Source organism: Lissotriton vulgaris, chromosome 12 (assembly GCF_964263255.1).
Source record: "Lissotriton vulgaris chromosome 12, aLisVul1.2, whole genome shotgun sequence".
NCBI lineage: Eukaryota > Metazoa > Chordata > Amphibia > Caudata > Salamandridae > Lissotriton > Lissotriton vulgaris.
Window position 1 is genome coordinate 521666287 of NC_141700.1, and position 15665 is coordinate 521681951.

At 46.2% G+C, this 15665-nt stretch overlaps 1 protein-coding gene across 1 annotated transcript in view; it reads right to left on the minus strand.

The window, feature by feature from the left end:
* The window catches only part of HYDIN (HYDIN axonemal central pair apparatus protein), a 2950008-nt gene extending 2943054 nt beyond the window's left edge, over positions 1-6954 (minus strand). Inside the window, exon 1 of the mRNA XM_086945295.1 lies at positions 6812-6954. The gene's annotated coding sequence lies outside the window, so the exon portion shown is untranslated. The remainder of the gene's footprint in view (positions 1-6811) is intronic.
* Between the last annotated feature and the right edge of the window lie 8711 nt (positions 6955-15665).

Consider the following 15665-nt stretch of genomic DNA (forward strand, 5'->3'; position numbering starts at 1 on the left):
ACCTGCTTTGGGCCCCCCCTCAATTGCTACACATTATTGGCCCTTCCATGTCACAGGCACTTGGCCCATCCACACAAGTAAGGTATCATTTTTAGGTCTCGCCTGTCGATGCGCATGCGCATCGAGCAAGGCGAGACTATAGCGAGTTATCCACACTTTATCTGCACTGCAAGGAATCGTGGCGATTCCTTGCAGTGCCCGTGACTTTTAAGGTCAATGCGCATGCGCATTAAGCTTATGCGCATGCGCATTGACCTTAAAAGTCACGGGCGCGTGCACGTCCGTGTTTGTTTACCCTTGCCTACTCTCTCTCTCCCCTCTCCGCCCCCGTTCCGCCCCCTCCCCTTCCCGCCGTGTCGCATTTCTCCTCCCCCCTCCTCTCCTCCCCTGCCTGCCTGCCGCATTTCTCCTCCCCCTCCCCTCTCTCCCCTCCGTCTCGTTTCACACACACCCTCTCCCCCGCTCCGCCCCCTCCCCGCCAACACCGCCTCGCGAGCTCGTCATTCCAAACCCACCCTCCCCCGCCTGACCCCAGCGCATTTCTCCTCCCCCTCATTGCTCCTACTACAAGCCTTTTCTAATGGATCATCAGAATCACGTTTGCGACTACTTCTTTCTACGGTGTCGTGCATATTTTCACAGCAGGAGTCTAGCTTCGTTCTGTACAGCGTTATATTTCCCCTGTCCCAGGCTCACTCCTCTGCGGGACGTGGGCGTGTTTCCAGCTGAAAGCGGGCTGGGCTGCCAAGGTACGGGGAACAAGCGCTCCCTGGCACCACATATTGCGATCAGCTGGTATCCCTTTTCCTCCAGAACATGCAGTGACTCTACGCATTGGCTGCAGTTAGATTACCTTTAAGGGCACGATTACCGATGTCGAACATAGACGGCCAGCCATCTTGAGAAGCTATTCTAAACGTAATTGAAAGATTGAGAAAACATCAAAACACGGCTTGGCTAATTCAATTCCTTTCTTAATTAGTGTTGTGTGTATAGGCTACTTTTTATTTATTTTCGGGAGTATCGTTTTTTTGTTGACAAGATTATGTATCTCGGATTACATCATAAAATGTTATTCCGGTCTAGCCACAATAGAGAACCGCATTACACATCTTCCGAGACTTTCTTTTACTTTTAGGTGGTTTTGAATCGGCCCCATTAAAACGGTTAGGCTTTTCACGTAGGCATAGACAGTCGCCATATTTGAGTAGATACGTTTGCCAATAGTTGTCTATCAAGTACTGTATGCAGTTTCTAGTGCTAAGGACGCTGCGCAGCACAAAGTGCATGTTTTCATTATACTCTGAAATGAAGCTTTTATAGAAAGGACGCGCAAGCGATTAAAGTCTGTTTCAAAGCACACTCAACAAAAACGGTCGCCTTGAATACTGTCGTTGGACGGGACCTCTGATTGTGTTCTGTAGTTGCTCTCATGTCCTAGACGCCTAAAGGCATGCTTGACGTTTTTAACCTCCAGCACTTTGCATGATGGGATGTTGAGTCCAGGCTTGCAAGTGTAAAAGCGAAACTGCAAGCCCCAAAATGCAGTTTGCGATCGTCTTGGAATCGGGACAGGCTGACGGCGCAGCAGATGGCGTGGGGCCACTAGACAGTTGGTCATGCTGAATCTAGTGTGCCCGCCTCCCATGGAGGCTGCCATTATGCCTTTTCTCTGGTGCTCTCGAGTCGTCTGCTCCGACCTGCCCCTTCCTCTGGGCCCTGGCACTCGGCGCAACCACGTTCTCCGCCTTTTACTCTTCCAGGCAGTTGCAGCCGTTGTCCCAGAGCACTCCTGTTTTGAGTGGGTGGTCGGTAACTTGATGCCCAGTTGTATAGAAGGGATGTGTTAGTAGGCACTGACTCATTTCCTGGAGTTTCATTAACAGAAGCCGAGAGGAGCTCCGCCCTGCTGTCGCCTCCCAGCTCCTTCTCTCTCTCTCCTCCAAAGGGGGTTATTAGAGCCAGTCTCTCGCTTTCCTGCCTCACTGTGAGTTGGCCTGGCAACAGGGCAGGGAGGAATGCTAGGGCTTTTGTCGGAGTTGACACTTTGGCAGGCTGCAGCAGGGTAAGCGTTTCATTACTTACACCTTATTTTTACTCATTCATGAACAGGGTGGAATTGCGGGCTCAATATGAGCAGGGTCGGTTTACCTGGGCTGTGGGGGATGAGTGTGAATTATTTGCCAAGGTAGCCCGGCGGTTTTAAATGAGGAACCACATCTTTATCAATAACACACCTTTTTCTTTCTGCACAAACAAATTATTTGTCGCGCCGCCAAGCTATAAGGTGCGTATACTTTGAAGGGTCTCCGATTTTAAAGCTATGGATTTTTATATTGGAATACTCTGGTGCGAGTTTACTTTTCCCTTCAAGATAGGAAAGTCTGTACTCTGATAGAGCGCCTTGATGCGAGAGTCTGGAGAGGGACGTCATGTCCTGCTGCCACTACATTGTCTACACCGCTGAATGAACCCTCACTCACCCTCACTCACCCTCACTCACCCTCACTCACCCACACTCACCCTCACTCACCCTCAACCCCCCACCCTCACCCACCCTCACCCTCACCCACCCTCACCCTCACTCACCCTCAACCCCTCACCCTCAACCCCTCACCCTCAACCCCTCACCCTCAACCCCTCACCCTCACTCACCCTCAACCCCTCACCCTCAACCCCTCACCCTCACTCACCCTCAACCCCTCACCCTCAACCCCTCACCCTCACTCACCCTCAACCCCTCACCCTCAACCCCTCACCCTCACTCACCCTCAACCCCTCACCCTCACTCACTCACCCTCACTTACCCTCAACCCTTCACCCTCAACCCTTCACCCTCAACCCCTCACTCACCCTCACTCACCCTCACTCACCCTCACTCACCCTCACTCACCCTCACTCACCCTCACTCACCCTCACTCACCCTCACTCACCCTCACTCACCCTCACTCACCCTCACCCTCACTCACCCTCACTCACCCTCACTCACCCTCACTCACCCTCAACCCCTCACCCTCAACCCCTCACCCTCAACCCCTCACCCTCAACCCCTCACCCTCAACCCCTCACCCTCAACCCCTCACCCTCACCCTCACTCACCCTCAACCCCTCACCCTCACCCACCCTCACCCACCCTCAACCCCTCACCCTAACTCACTCTCACTCACCCTCACTCACCCTCAACCCCTCACCCTCACCCACCCTCACCCACCCTCACTCACCCTCACTCACCCTCCCTCACCCTCACTCACCCTCACTCACCCTCACTCACCCTCACTCACCCTCACTCACCCTCACTCACCCTCACTCACCCTCACTCACCCTCACCCACCCTCACTCACCCTCACTCACCCTCACTCACCCTCCCTCACCCACCCTCACTCACCCTCCCTCCCTCACTCACCCTCCCTCACTCACCCTCCCTCCCTCACTCACCCTCACTCACCCTCACTCACCCTCACTCACCCTCACTCACCCTCACTCACCCTCACTCACCCTCACTCACCCTCAACCCCTCACTCACCCTCACTCACCCTCAACCCCTCACTCACCCTCAACCCCTCACCCTCACTCACCCTCAACCCCTCACCCTCACTCACCCTCAACCCCTCACCCTCACTCACCCTCAACCCCTCAGCCTCACCCTCACCCTCACTCACCCTCAACCCCTCACCCTCACTCACCCTCAACCTCATGCTAAAGATTTACAAAAAAAACCATTAACAATTCTAAAAGCACTAACTCTAATGCTGCGAGACCTATTGCATTTCTAATGCTTGTTAATCGAGAGATTGAGGGGGGTCTCTGAGTGGAAGGAAATGTATGTTGTGCTGTGATCTTACAACGTTCCCACACAGATATTGGAGGAAATGTGACTTTTTAGCTAAAGTGGAGGTTTGCTGGGGATTCTGTGATGGAAAATGTTGAGGGGGGGGGGGGGGGGGGAATCAACATAAGCCACACCTCCCTGGACTCCCACAGGTGTCTAGTTTTCAGAAATGTCTGGATTTTTTAGGTTCCAAAGGATGTCTGCAAGCCTGGGACCATAAACAAAAGAGCCCACCTGTCTATCACAAAACAACATTTTTTTTCAAGGGTGTCTCCAGTGTTTTTGGTCCCGAGCTCGGCGGTCATCTAAGGAAACCTCCCAAAACCCAGGTTTTTCTGAAAACAAGTCACCTGGAGAAGGAGGTGTGGCTTGTGTTGACCCCCCAATATTTTCCTACCCAGAATCCCCTGCAAACCTCAAATTTAGCTAGAAAAATAATAAATCACATTTTCCTCACTTTTCTGTGTGGGGACGTTATGGGATCACTGGGTCGTCACAAATTTCCTACCACCCAGCCTTCCCCCAGGTCTCCCGATAAAAATAGTACCTCAGTTGTGTGGCTGGGACAAGTACCCACTGCAGGGAAGGGCCCAAAATGTATTGCGGAGACATCAAAATTATCTATAACAAAAAGACCTGGTATTGCATGGGGGCACTTGCGTTTTTGGTCCTGGGCTCTAGGGAAACCTACCAAACCTACACATTTCTGAAAATTAGACACCAAGGGAGTCTAGCGATGTGTCGCTTGCATGTATTCCCCAGCACTTTCCGACCAGAATCCACTACAAACCTCAAATTTAGCAGGAAAAAAACAATAATCACATGTTTCTCAAATTTCTGTGAGGGATCACTGTGCTGGCACAAATGTCCTCCTACATAGCGTTTCTCTTGGTCTCCCGATAAATATGATATGTCAGTCGTGTGGGTGTCCAATGCAGAATCGCCAAAAAAACGTATAAAACAAAATATATAAAGGGAATGCTGGATGGGTGAAAGTTTGTGGCTCCCTACAAATTCCAGAACTTTCCATCACAGAAATGGGAGGAAAATGTGTTTTTTTCTTTTTACAAAGTTTGAGGTTTGCAAGGGGTTCTGGGTAACAGAACCTGGTGAAAGCCACACAAGGCGCACCACATGTTGGATTCCCCTGGATGTCTAGTTTTCAAAACTCTACATGTTTGCTAGGTTTACCTAGGTGCCAACTGAGCTTGGGTCCAAAATACACAGCTAGACACATTGCGAAAAAAGGGCCCATTTTTACTGGAAAAATGTGGTGTGCAGTTTCCTGTCGTGGGCACTAGGCCTAAAGTTTTAGGTTTGCAAGGTATTCGGGCTAAAAAAACCTGGTGAGAGCCACACAAGTCACCACATCCTGGATTTCCCTGGGTGTCTAGTTTTCAAAACTGCACAGGTTTACTAGATTTCCCTGGGTGCCAGCTGAGATAGGGTCCACAATCCACAGCAAGACACATTGCAAAAAAGGGTCCTTTTTCACTGGAAAAATTGGATGTGCCCATAATGCATTTTGATCTGTTTCCTGTTACGAGACTAGGCATTCCCACACAAGTGAGGTGCCATTTTTATCGTGAGACTTGGGGAGAATGCTGGGTGGGTGGACGTTTGTGGCTCCTTTCAGCATCGAGATCTTTTCATCACAGAAATGGGAGGAAATGTTGTTTTTTGACAAAATTTGAGGTTTGCAAGGGATTTTGGGTAACAGAACCTGATGAAAGCCACACAAGTCACCTAATCCTGGTATCCCTAGGATGTCTAGTTTTTGTAAATGTACACGTTTGCTAGGATTCCCCATGTGCCGGCGGAGCTAGGTTCCAAACTTTACAGCTAGGCACATTGCGGAAAAAAGGGTTTGTTTTCACTAAAATAATGTGATATGTCCATGTTGCTTTTAGGGCAGTTTCCTGTAGCAGGCACTAAGTCTTCCCACACAAGTGAGGTACCATTTTTATCGGGAGACTTAGATGAAAACAGAATTGTAGAACAAGTGTTATTTCCTATTGACTTTCACTGCATTTCTGCCTTCCAAATGTAAGTCAAGGTGCAAAAAATAAGTCACTTTGAAAAATGTCCTCTAATACGCATGCTAGTATGGGTCCCCACAATTTCGGAGATGTGCAAATAAATGCTGCTTCTAAAATATATATTTTATTAAAATTTCAGATCATAGGTGTCCTTGATACCTATTTTTCACTCTTTATATTTTACTAAATGAATTGCTATATACCCAGTATTGAATGGAAACCCATTGCAAGGCGCCGCTCAGTTATTGGCTCTGGGTACCTCGTGTTCTTGGTGAAAGTACAAGTCCTATATATCACCATAAGGGTCCAGTGGACGTAACAGTATATATCATTCAAAAATATGCAATTTTTAGAAGAAGTTACAGGTGAAAACGTTGGTATTTTAAATGCGAAAATCCAAGTCCCAAATGCGAAAAGCCAGGACTGATCGAAAATATCATACAACGACCTCGGGTCATTTGCCAGCGGTGGGTGTTCCCTCGTGTGCATTACAATAATATAAAGGGGTGTTCTCAAGAGCAGGAGGACCACTTGGAGTGGCTCTGATCTGTATGTGAAACGCTCTGACAATGAAAACTTAGAACGGGGGCGCCTCACGCAGCACGTGGCTATAGGACGAGTTGTTGTGCACCTTCTCCGGGGCGTGCGGCGAGTCCCTTCCGAACGTAAAACAGCCCTTATCTTTTACAGTGGGAGGGGACTCGCTACTTCATGCGCAAACTTGTAGCGGCTGCCACCTTAAGGACAATGGCTCGCTTTCTAGAGCAAATGAACAAAGCTACCCATGGCATGGAAGCAGACGTTCATTCACTACCAATGTGAAGAGACAGGCGCACATTTAAGCAAGGTGCACTGAGCCGCATGGAGAGAAAGCAGGAGAGTTTTCCAGTTCAGATATATGAATTGTATCCTATAATATAACAGGTGGTTATAGGGTACTCACGTGGTGTACACAGTCCCGGCGGCGGTTGCTTTTCCTGTAACGTGCGGCTCGCGCTTCCCGAGTCTTATTAGGACAGGTGCAGCTTCCCTTCATCCACGCGCCTCTAGTCCCGCCGTCCACACAAGCAAACACAGTTGCTGCGCGTTACCATAGCAGCAGAATGCCCGCATCCAAACAAGGAACACGCTGATTGGCTGGTCTGTGTCCGGTCGACCCCATGGCAACAGAGGGCGTGGTCGAGCGTGAAGGTGAACAAAGTTTGTGTTTCTATGTATCACCTGCCCTGTACGACTTTTTTTTTAATTAAAACGCAAGGCTGTTATTGAACGGACGCCACCATTATCCGTTTACGGTGTGTGGAACCTGCATATGGCCACATAAATTGAAAATGGAAACATAAACTTCGCAAGGCAGACTGTTGTATACTTATGCGTTGTATGTGCATCTCGCTGTTGTGACAGAAGAAAGTCACGAAGTGAGTTTTTACATTAAGGATGTATTCATAAATAAGGCTTGCGAGCAGACAGAATAACAACGTGACTTACAAGTCTAATAAGGAGGCAAGAATGCCGACGACGTTCTATGACATCATATATATACACAATCAACATTCTTATAATGACATAACAGAGGTATCAACAAGTGGGCAACTGTAGTGCACAGTGGTAAACTGGTAACAACCATAGAGTTATAAATTAAATATACAACATTTCCTTTTTTCATGAAAAGCTAAAGCAAAACATCTTTACATTTATCTGGAATTTTTGAAACCCTTCCAGAAGAGGTAGAAATACATTCTGAAGAATTCTGAGAAACAATATCTCTGTTATCAATACATCTTTTTCTAAGTTGAATATTAGAACTATTTGACACATCATTTAAGTTTAAATGTGCAGAATAATTAACATTAGGTAAAGCAACGTTGGCTTGATGTTCAACATTTTGTTGTTCGTCCAATGCATCATCTAAAAGTATCTTTAGAAGCACTTACATTTTCACTTTCTGAAATTTCCGATGGTCCTGTAATCAAATCACTAACATTACTTTGTTTGTCAAAATCAATAAAATCCCAGATCAACCCTTCTCCCTCCTTATGCAAACTGCTTTTTGAATTTTGTCTGTTTGTGTTCCAGTGGTGGCTCCTTCAGAGGAGAAAAAGGGTGGCGACCCCCCAAATCGTCATGTCTCACTCTGCATCTAATTGCAACGATATTACAGCTTTTACATGAATGAAACGATCTCGATGATCATTTGCTTACATGTAAAAGCTGTAATATTACCCCGCACCTGAAGAGGTCTCCCGGGGTTTTATTGCGCATGTGGTCAGGCGTGGGCTGTTACAGCCCATCCTTTTATAGAAGCAATACATATCTGACTGCAAAAGTGGAAGGCAAAGCTGCATGTCGGATAATAGTAAATTGGGGCCTGTCAATCATGCGCCCTTATGCCCCATCAGAAGCCACAGTAATGGAAAAGGACAGGCTCCCATCCTAATTGAGCTTCGGATTGGGCATAAGGTTATGAGCCTCGCTCTGGCGCCCTGTTTGTTGAATCTGGGCACTTGGGCTTTAGCGAATAAAAAGTTAGCTAGCATTCGCGCAACAATTTTCAATTCTATTAAGGACACGGAGGCAAGGTTTATGCTTCTCTTTCGTTTATTTGCTACTCACAGCAGCCAATGAAAAACGTTTTGTATGCAAATAAAACTACATTTACCACGATGCTTAGTTATACATCATGTCCTACATGACCATATAAGAGCCACAATATCCTGTTGGTGAGCCTCTTTCTTTGCTAAAACATTTTAGTCCAATAACATTAACTAAAGTACAAACAACCATCCTCCAATGTGCAAGAACGAGAACCAAACTGGAAGCATACGTCTTCATAACCAAAAATACTTCTATTCCATCTTCTTTTCAGAACCTGAAAGGAACGAAACACAGGAAAACCTGTAACTTCTGCTTAAACAGAATATAAAGTACATAGAGGTGGGCAAACATTACAACATTGTAATATAACCGGGTGGGATAATCCTCGCCTCCATGTCCTAAATAGAATTGAAAATTCTTGGCATGAATGCTAGCTAATTTTTTATTCTATTACAGGACCGAAGGCTTCTGATTACGCTAATTTTAACGCTTATCAAACCCAACTGAAACTATATCACCTACCGGTTAATATTAACATTGTTCAAAATGTGGATTCAGAAGACCAATCAGTGGATCTCATAATATCTTGAATGGCAGAGCCCAACATTAAGGTTTTTGATGCCATAGCACCATGAACAGAGTGTGCCCCAAACAGTTGGGTATCAATACCAGCCTCTTGCATAACTGACTTTAACCATCTGGCTATGGTAGCCACAGACACAGGTTTATAGGGCTTCTGCAAAGCAATCAACAAATGTGCCGAACCATCAGGTCATATCAACCTAGTACATTCCTCATAGGCCTTGAGGGACTGAACCACACATAGATTTGCATTACCAGGAAAGGCATGTGTGGCGGGGAGAGACGTTCCGAGGAGGAACAGGACCGTGTAGACGAATGGTGGTCTGATGTCCCCCTCTCACCCGCTTCTGTCCCCTCTCAGAGCATGCCAATCCCTATCTCGAAGACGAATGGAAACAAGATATATAGCCCCTTTGGAACTACGATGAAGAGAGAGGACGTGGCTCCTTTAATTGGGTATTCCAAAACGACGAGACTCCTCCCATATTGGACGTCATCACAGCAAGTTCGCCAAAAGGGGGAGTAACCAGGAAGTCGACGGACGGCATTTCCCTGGAAGATGTAGAAGGCGACGGCGAACGGAGAAGAGGAGAGAAACCTATAATCGGGGAGGAAGAAGACGAGACGGACCAGGCTCCGGACTACCGAGGCGTTACCATCAAGCCAGGAGGCCAGCGTCTTCACGAGCTGCCCCGCCACGCTCCCACGGGAGGAGCGTGGCTCGAACAGGTACGGGGCAAGGTTGCGGGTTAGGTGGGACTGCGTAATCAGCCTGCTGCGCAGAAGCCTGCATTTACATAAGTGTATAGTTCGTGTACAGTCTCTATAAACCCCTTCCTCCTCTTGAGCACTCGAGCACAGCAGTTTAGCGTGTGTATAGCACTCGTTCACTTAGTTTTCCTCACTCCCGGTCCCTCGACTTACTAAACCCGGACATTCCCCTAAATCCTTTCTTTATTTTTTTCTTTTGCTTTCTGGTCCGGACGGAGCATCCCATTTGTCATCCCAGGTTACCAGTCTGGCGTCCCTGATCAAAATCAAGAAGGACCCTGCAGCTTTTGCCCGAGAAAGACTGACAAGTCGGAGACGGAAAGCATATATAAAAATAAAACCATCTCTTAAAGCATTGATCAAAGCCTCGGACTCAGTTACTCCTGCCCGCGCGGCCCCTTTACAGCATGATATTCAACCCTTCTTGACAATGTTTTAGAGCTAGCAGTAATGTTAAATGAAACTCCCTCCAGAGTAAATACTCTACCTGTAAGATCCAGAGCTTTCACGTCGGAGGAACATCGACAGGCAGAGAGGCATAACAACATAGCTAACTTGCACGTGAGTTGTTTCCTTGTTAACAGATTATTGGCTAGCCATTTATCAAATAAGGAAAGAACTAGAGAAACATCCCACAGAGAGGAGTATTTAGGTTTGGGAGGATTTGCTACCCTGATACCCTTTAATAACTTACAGATTACTGTGTGCATACCCACAGGTTTGCCATCCATCTGGGAATGACCAGCAGAAATGGCTTAACGAAATTGTTAACTGAACGTTATGCCAAACCTTCTGACACTTCTTCTGCTAAGAAATTGACAACATGGGGTAGGTCATCCCCCACAGGATCCACTTGTCGTTCCATGAACTAACTGAACCCAGCCCTTCCAGGCTGAAGAATATCGTTTCCTGGTGGAGGGAGCCCAGGCTTGGTTGATAAAAGCCATAGCTGTTTCCGAAAATCCAGGCATTTCCCGTCTTTGCCGGCAAGTCTCCAGGCAATCAGGGACAATTGCCCCGATAACACCATCAGGTGTATTTCTCAATGAGGGCCCTGGAGCATCGTCGAGGACCACAGGACCATCCTGGGGGAGTTGCAGCTCATCTCCAATAATATTGGGAACCAGGGCTGCGATTTCCACAGGGGGGTTATTATAATAATCCACATTTGTAAAACGCGAACAATCACCCGTAAGGGTCTCTAGGTGCTTGAGGCCGTCGCGAAGATTAAGCAAGCTATTGCCCAGAGTCACATGGTGCTAGGCTAATCTGCCGCCGAAACCGGAGATCGAACCATGATCCCCAGATTCCGGAGTCAGTCGCCCTGGCCACGGCACCACACCTATTCCACCTACACCTCTGCCATTCAGCTGGTTTTCTGTGTTGCCACCCTGGGAATCAAGATGAAGGGGGGAAAGGCGTACTTCAGACCCTTGGACCAGTCTTGAGAAAACGCATCCGTCGCCATTGCTAACGGATCTGGCCTCCAGCTGGTTGCCATGTGAGTAGGCAGCAACCTGTGGAGCAGGAGCCCAATCGGACGACCTAGGGTGTACGATGTCGGCCGGATTGAAGGTGTGTGTTTAAACCCTGGAATATGTCTTGCTCCACATTCTTCAGCTTCTGTGACTTTTTCTTTGGGGGAGCCTTCTCATCGGGGTGTCAGTCCCTGTGATGTCAGTGTCTGTATCCGTGTCAATGTGCTCCTGACGCTTAGCCTTACCGCCCTTGCTAGGTGGAGTAGGAGCCGTAGGTAATGCTGCTAGGGCGTTCGCATGAGGCCAAGACTCCACTTTAGGGCCACCTGCTGCGTCATCCTTTTGGGGTTCGGCTGATCCAGTAAAACCATGTCGCTTAGCAAACCTTTCTACTTGTTTTGTAACAGGTTTCAACGAAGCAGTCATGGACTGCTTTCTCAATGGACAAATTGACAGACTCTCGGACCAAAGCGTCCAGAGCCTCAACAATATTGTCCTCCAATGAAGGTGTAGAAACCTCCTCCTGCCTGAGAAGGGCAACAGAGAAGTCCTTTGTTACCTGCTCTTTGACTGCTGCGGGCTGTGGAGCGCTGACCGACGGCATGTTGGAGGCATCACCGGGTGTCTAGTGGGTCCCTTCACTATATTGCTCCCTGCGGCGAACTTCAGTATCCAGCATGCATCAGAGGTGCAGGCACAGCGCAAGGAGAATCACACACCTGTGAGGCATAGGAGGGGAGTAACCAAGTGACTGGGAGTGGTCCCAGCAAGATAAAAACTAACAGCAAAAGAGAGCCCCCTCAAGGAGAACAAACTGAAACAGGCACTGAAGAGTCCATTTTAAGGACGAAACGCATCTGCCAAGCGTTTCAGCAGCTTCCTTTTAATGCTTGTGCAACTTCACTCAAATAAAGCGTCTTTTCCAGTCCCCCGGAGCATGGTCACACTTTTTTCCAAGGATTGGGAGAGAGACTGGTGTGTATATATATATATATATATATATATATATATATATATATATATATATATATATATATATATATATATATATATATATTTAGAACAAAGAGGGCGGCACAACTGGATACTTTTTTACGAAGCTTTATTCACACAAACACTCCACCGACGCGTTTCAGCCTCACGGCTTTTCTCACGGTCAGCAAGTCCCTTTTTGCTTTCTGTTTATATACTGTCCCATCTTAGCCATTAAGTGGCATTATGGGATATGTAGTTTATAAAGCAAAACATTTGAAAAATTCAAATTAAAACAAAGGACTGGTGTGCTCTGAATGTGAAAGTCTAGTACTAGACTTTCACATTCAGAGCACACCTCTTTGTTCTAAATATTAATTCGGGGCTAGGATCCAGCCCTTGGGCCGAGCACACACTGTTGAGCGCACTCAAGCTTGAAGGATCGTTTTGGATTTATATATATATATATATATATATATATATATATATATATATATATATATATATATATATATATATATTCCACACACTGTTTTGGCGTGCTCAAGCCTCTTTATGCAGCGGGCTCCCGGAGGGATCGCCACCCCCTTTACATGCCACACTCCTGGTGCCAAAAGTTCGTGATTCAGTAAAAAATACCAGAACCGGGGCCCCAATGATGTTCAAGTGCTGTATTTATTGCCAATAAATACAGCACTTGAACATCATTGGGGCCCTGGTTCTGGTATTTTTTACTGAATCACGAACTTTTGTGGTATATATATATATATATATATATATAGTAAAATGAGGACCAATGCAGAGGAGTAAGGGCGGAGCCAACCCACTGCACGCCAAAAGGAATAAGGTACCTAGCTCCTCAGCAAAGCTGTATAACAATTATTGCAGCCCACAGGGCATAGGGAGAGCCAAAACTACAGATATATGGAGTATGTGCTCACTTCTGGGCCAGGCGATTGTTACAGCCAAATCAGGCGTATCTCCGTATAAAAATTTCCAGGCTAAATGAGCCTCGGATCACTTAGGGGCATTTTAATTGTTACAGTATTATTTCAATTTCTGGGTGTGTATTTATTTCAATTATTTTATCGATCTATTGTATATTATTTTGTATATATGTGCTAGTAACATATGAAATTTACAGCAGGCGATGTAACCTTAACAAATGAATAGTACCATGACTTGTGAAAAACATAAAGAACTCTTCTATGTCTGTCATGAGTGTCATGACAGTGTTACTATGACAACTAATTCCAGTTAAAACCTGTCAAGCGATTGCCTGTATGGATGTACATATAAACTGACAAAAGTGTTTTAGCAGATGTAGTGAACAAGGCGGGGGCTAACCGCCGAAACGCGTCTGAGCAGCAACTGAGAATAAAACCTTACTTTGGATATGAATTCACGGAGTCAGCGCCTTTCTTGATTGAAAGTTTTGGACTGGTATTCAATACGAAGGATTCCATGTCCTGGGAATCCCACGCTGACCCTCCTCGATCAGGCTGCGCTGTGTTTCAAGGATACTTTGTGGTTTTGCTTTTGAGAAAAAAGACACACAGCGCCCCCGGAACCGGCACCTTGGGACCCGAGTTAACTGTAAACTGGCACGGAGCTGACTGACTGAAACTCTGCGATCGCTGGAGGGTAATCGTAGGCTTTCAGGTAAGGAGGCGAGTGTTGTATGTGACAGTGAGCTGGCCGTCGCAGTGGTTTATGGGAGAGGTAGTCCCGGTGGAAAGTAAAAGATACACGGGCAGTGAATTCTCAAAGTAACATTTTCACTTTCTCAATATGGCTGCAGAGTGGGAAAAGGAACGGGAAGAGGCAGCGCTGGATATCTTCACAGATACAGATACAGGCACAAATGCTAAAAATAAACACATAACCCAAAATGAAGAAATGGATAAAGATAACACTAAAAAGTTATTAACAGAACTAGAGAAACTGCGAAAAAAAAGAGGTTGCAAAGTGGTAGGAAGTGAAATCTCTTAAAAGATACCTTGATGTTGGGCGAGTACCTAGGGGGCTGAGAATCCTGACAGCCCCGACCTACGAGAACCCTGACCCTGCGATGCTGCAAGATTGGGCAGATAACAGCGCGCAGTCATCCCAAAACATGGTCAACATTTTGATCAAATATGCAGCCAGTGACAGAGACAAACTAATAACAAGGATAGAAGAAATCCTCAAGGAATTAGATTTAAAGGAAAATAAAGAAGAAATTGCAATTGGTATGAAAGAGATTAAAGTAAGAATAACCAAACATGAAGATGAAATAAAGGAAAGAAAAGCGATACAATTTCAAAGAGATAGGAATGACTACATGAATGGCAGGATATACACATTTGCCAGGAAATTTGACCAAGTCAGGCGCCTACCAATATCAACAACAACGAGCGGCCAGGGCGCAAGGGTAGAACAAAGTGAAACAGAAATGAGCTCTGAAGTCGAATCCGATCTAGAAAGTAACCATAGCTCAGGCGCAAAGGGCCCTGTACCAACCCCAGTACAAGAATTGGCTTTTTTACGGATGCAGTGCCTCACAACCCTGCGGCCACGAATACCGCGACAGGAATGGGGGAAGGGCAAGCAAAATCAAAAACAAAAGCAAAAAGCAGATGGAGAAAAGACAGGCGGTGGGGAAAAGCCGGCACAAAAACAAACAAAGGCACAACACAGAAGAAACAAACGCCGATAATGGTAGAAAACAAAACAACGAACAATGATAACACAGTAATCAATCTAACAGATATGGAGATATCATCTCAAGAACTAGAAATTTTATCACTAGGTTTGACGTACTGTTCAAATATAAACTTTGACTATGCACAAACTAGAATTGAATTATTGCAATATGTACGTAAACTAAAATTTCAAAAATACTTTATGAATTCCAGCAGAAAGACCATAGAAAAAATAACAGCATCAGATCTGGGAGAAACGTTAAATATAGCTGAAATAGAGACACTCCAGGATTTGATTGCCTTCAAGCAGGAGGAGGAAGCAAACCTAATATCACCGAGTGCAGCAGCAGCAATGTCAAACCTGGATAAATATCAGACAGTGAGAACACATTTCAAACCCAAATCTATCTTCATGCCGGTTTTACTGAAAGATGGCCTTGATCTCTTTTCGGATAATGTAATTAAAGACCTGAAAGAACTGTCAATTTTGAGCACAAGGGATTTCATTGCACGAGATCACAATCACAGATCAAACTACAACAACCCGATGGAAAAAATCAAGGCAAGATCAGACATTGTGGTTAGGTGGTCTGACAAGGGGGGCAATATCGTCCTATGGCCATTATCAATGTACAACAAAGAAGCAAGCTCACAACTCCAAGATATTGAATGCTACAACAGAATCAGCCCAACTCACATTGTGGGAATACAAGAA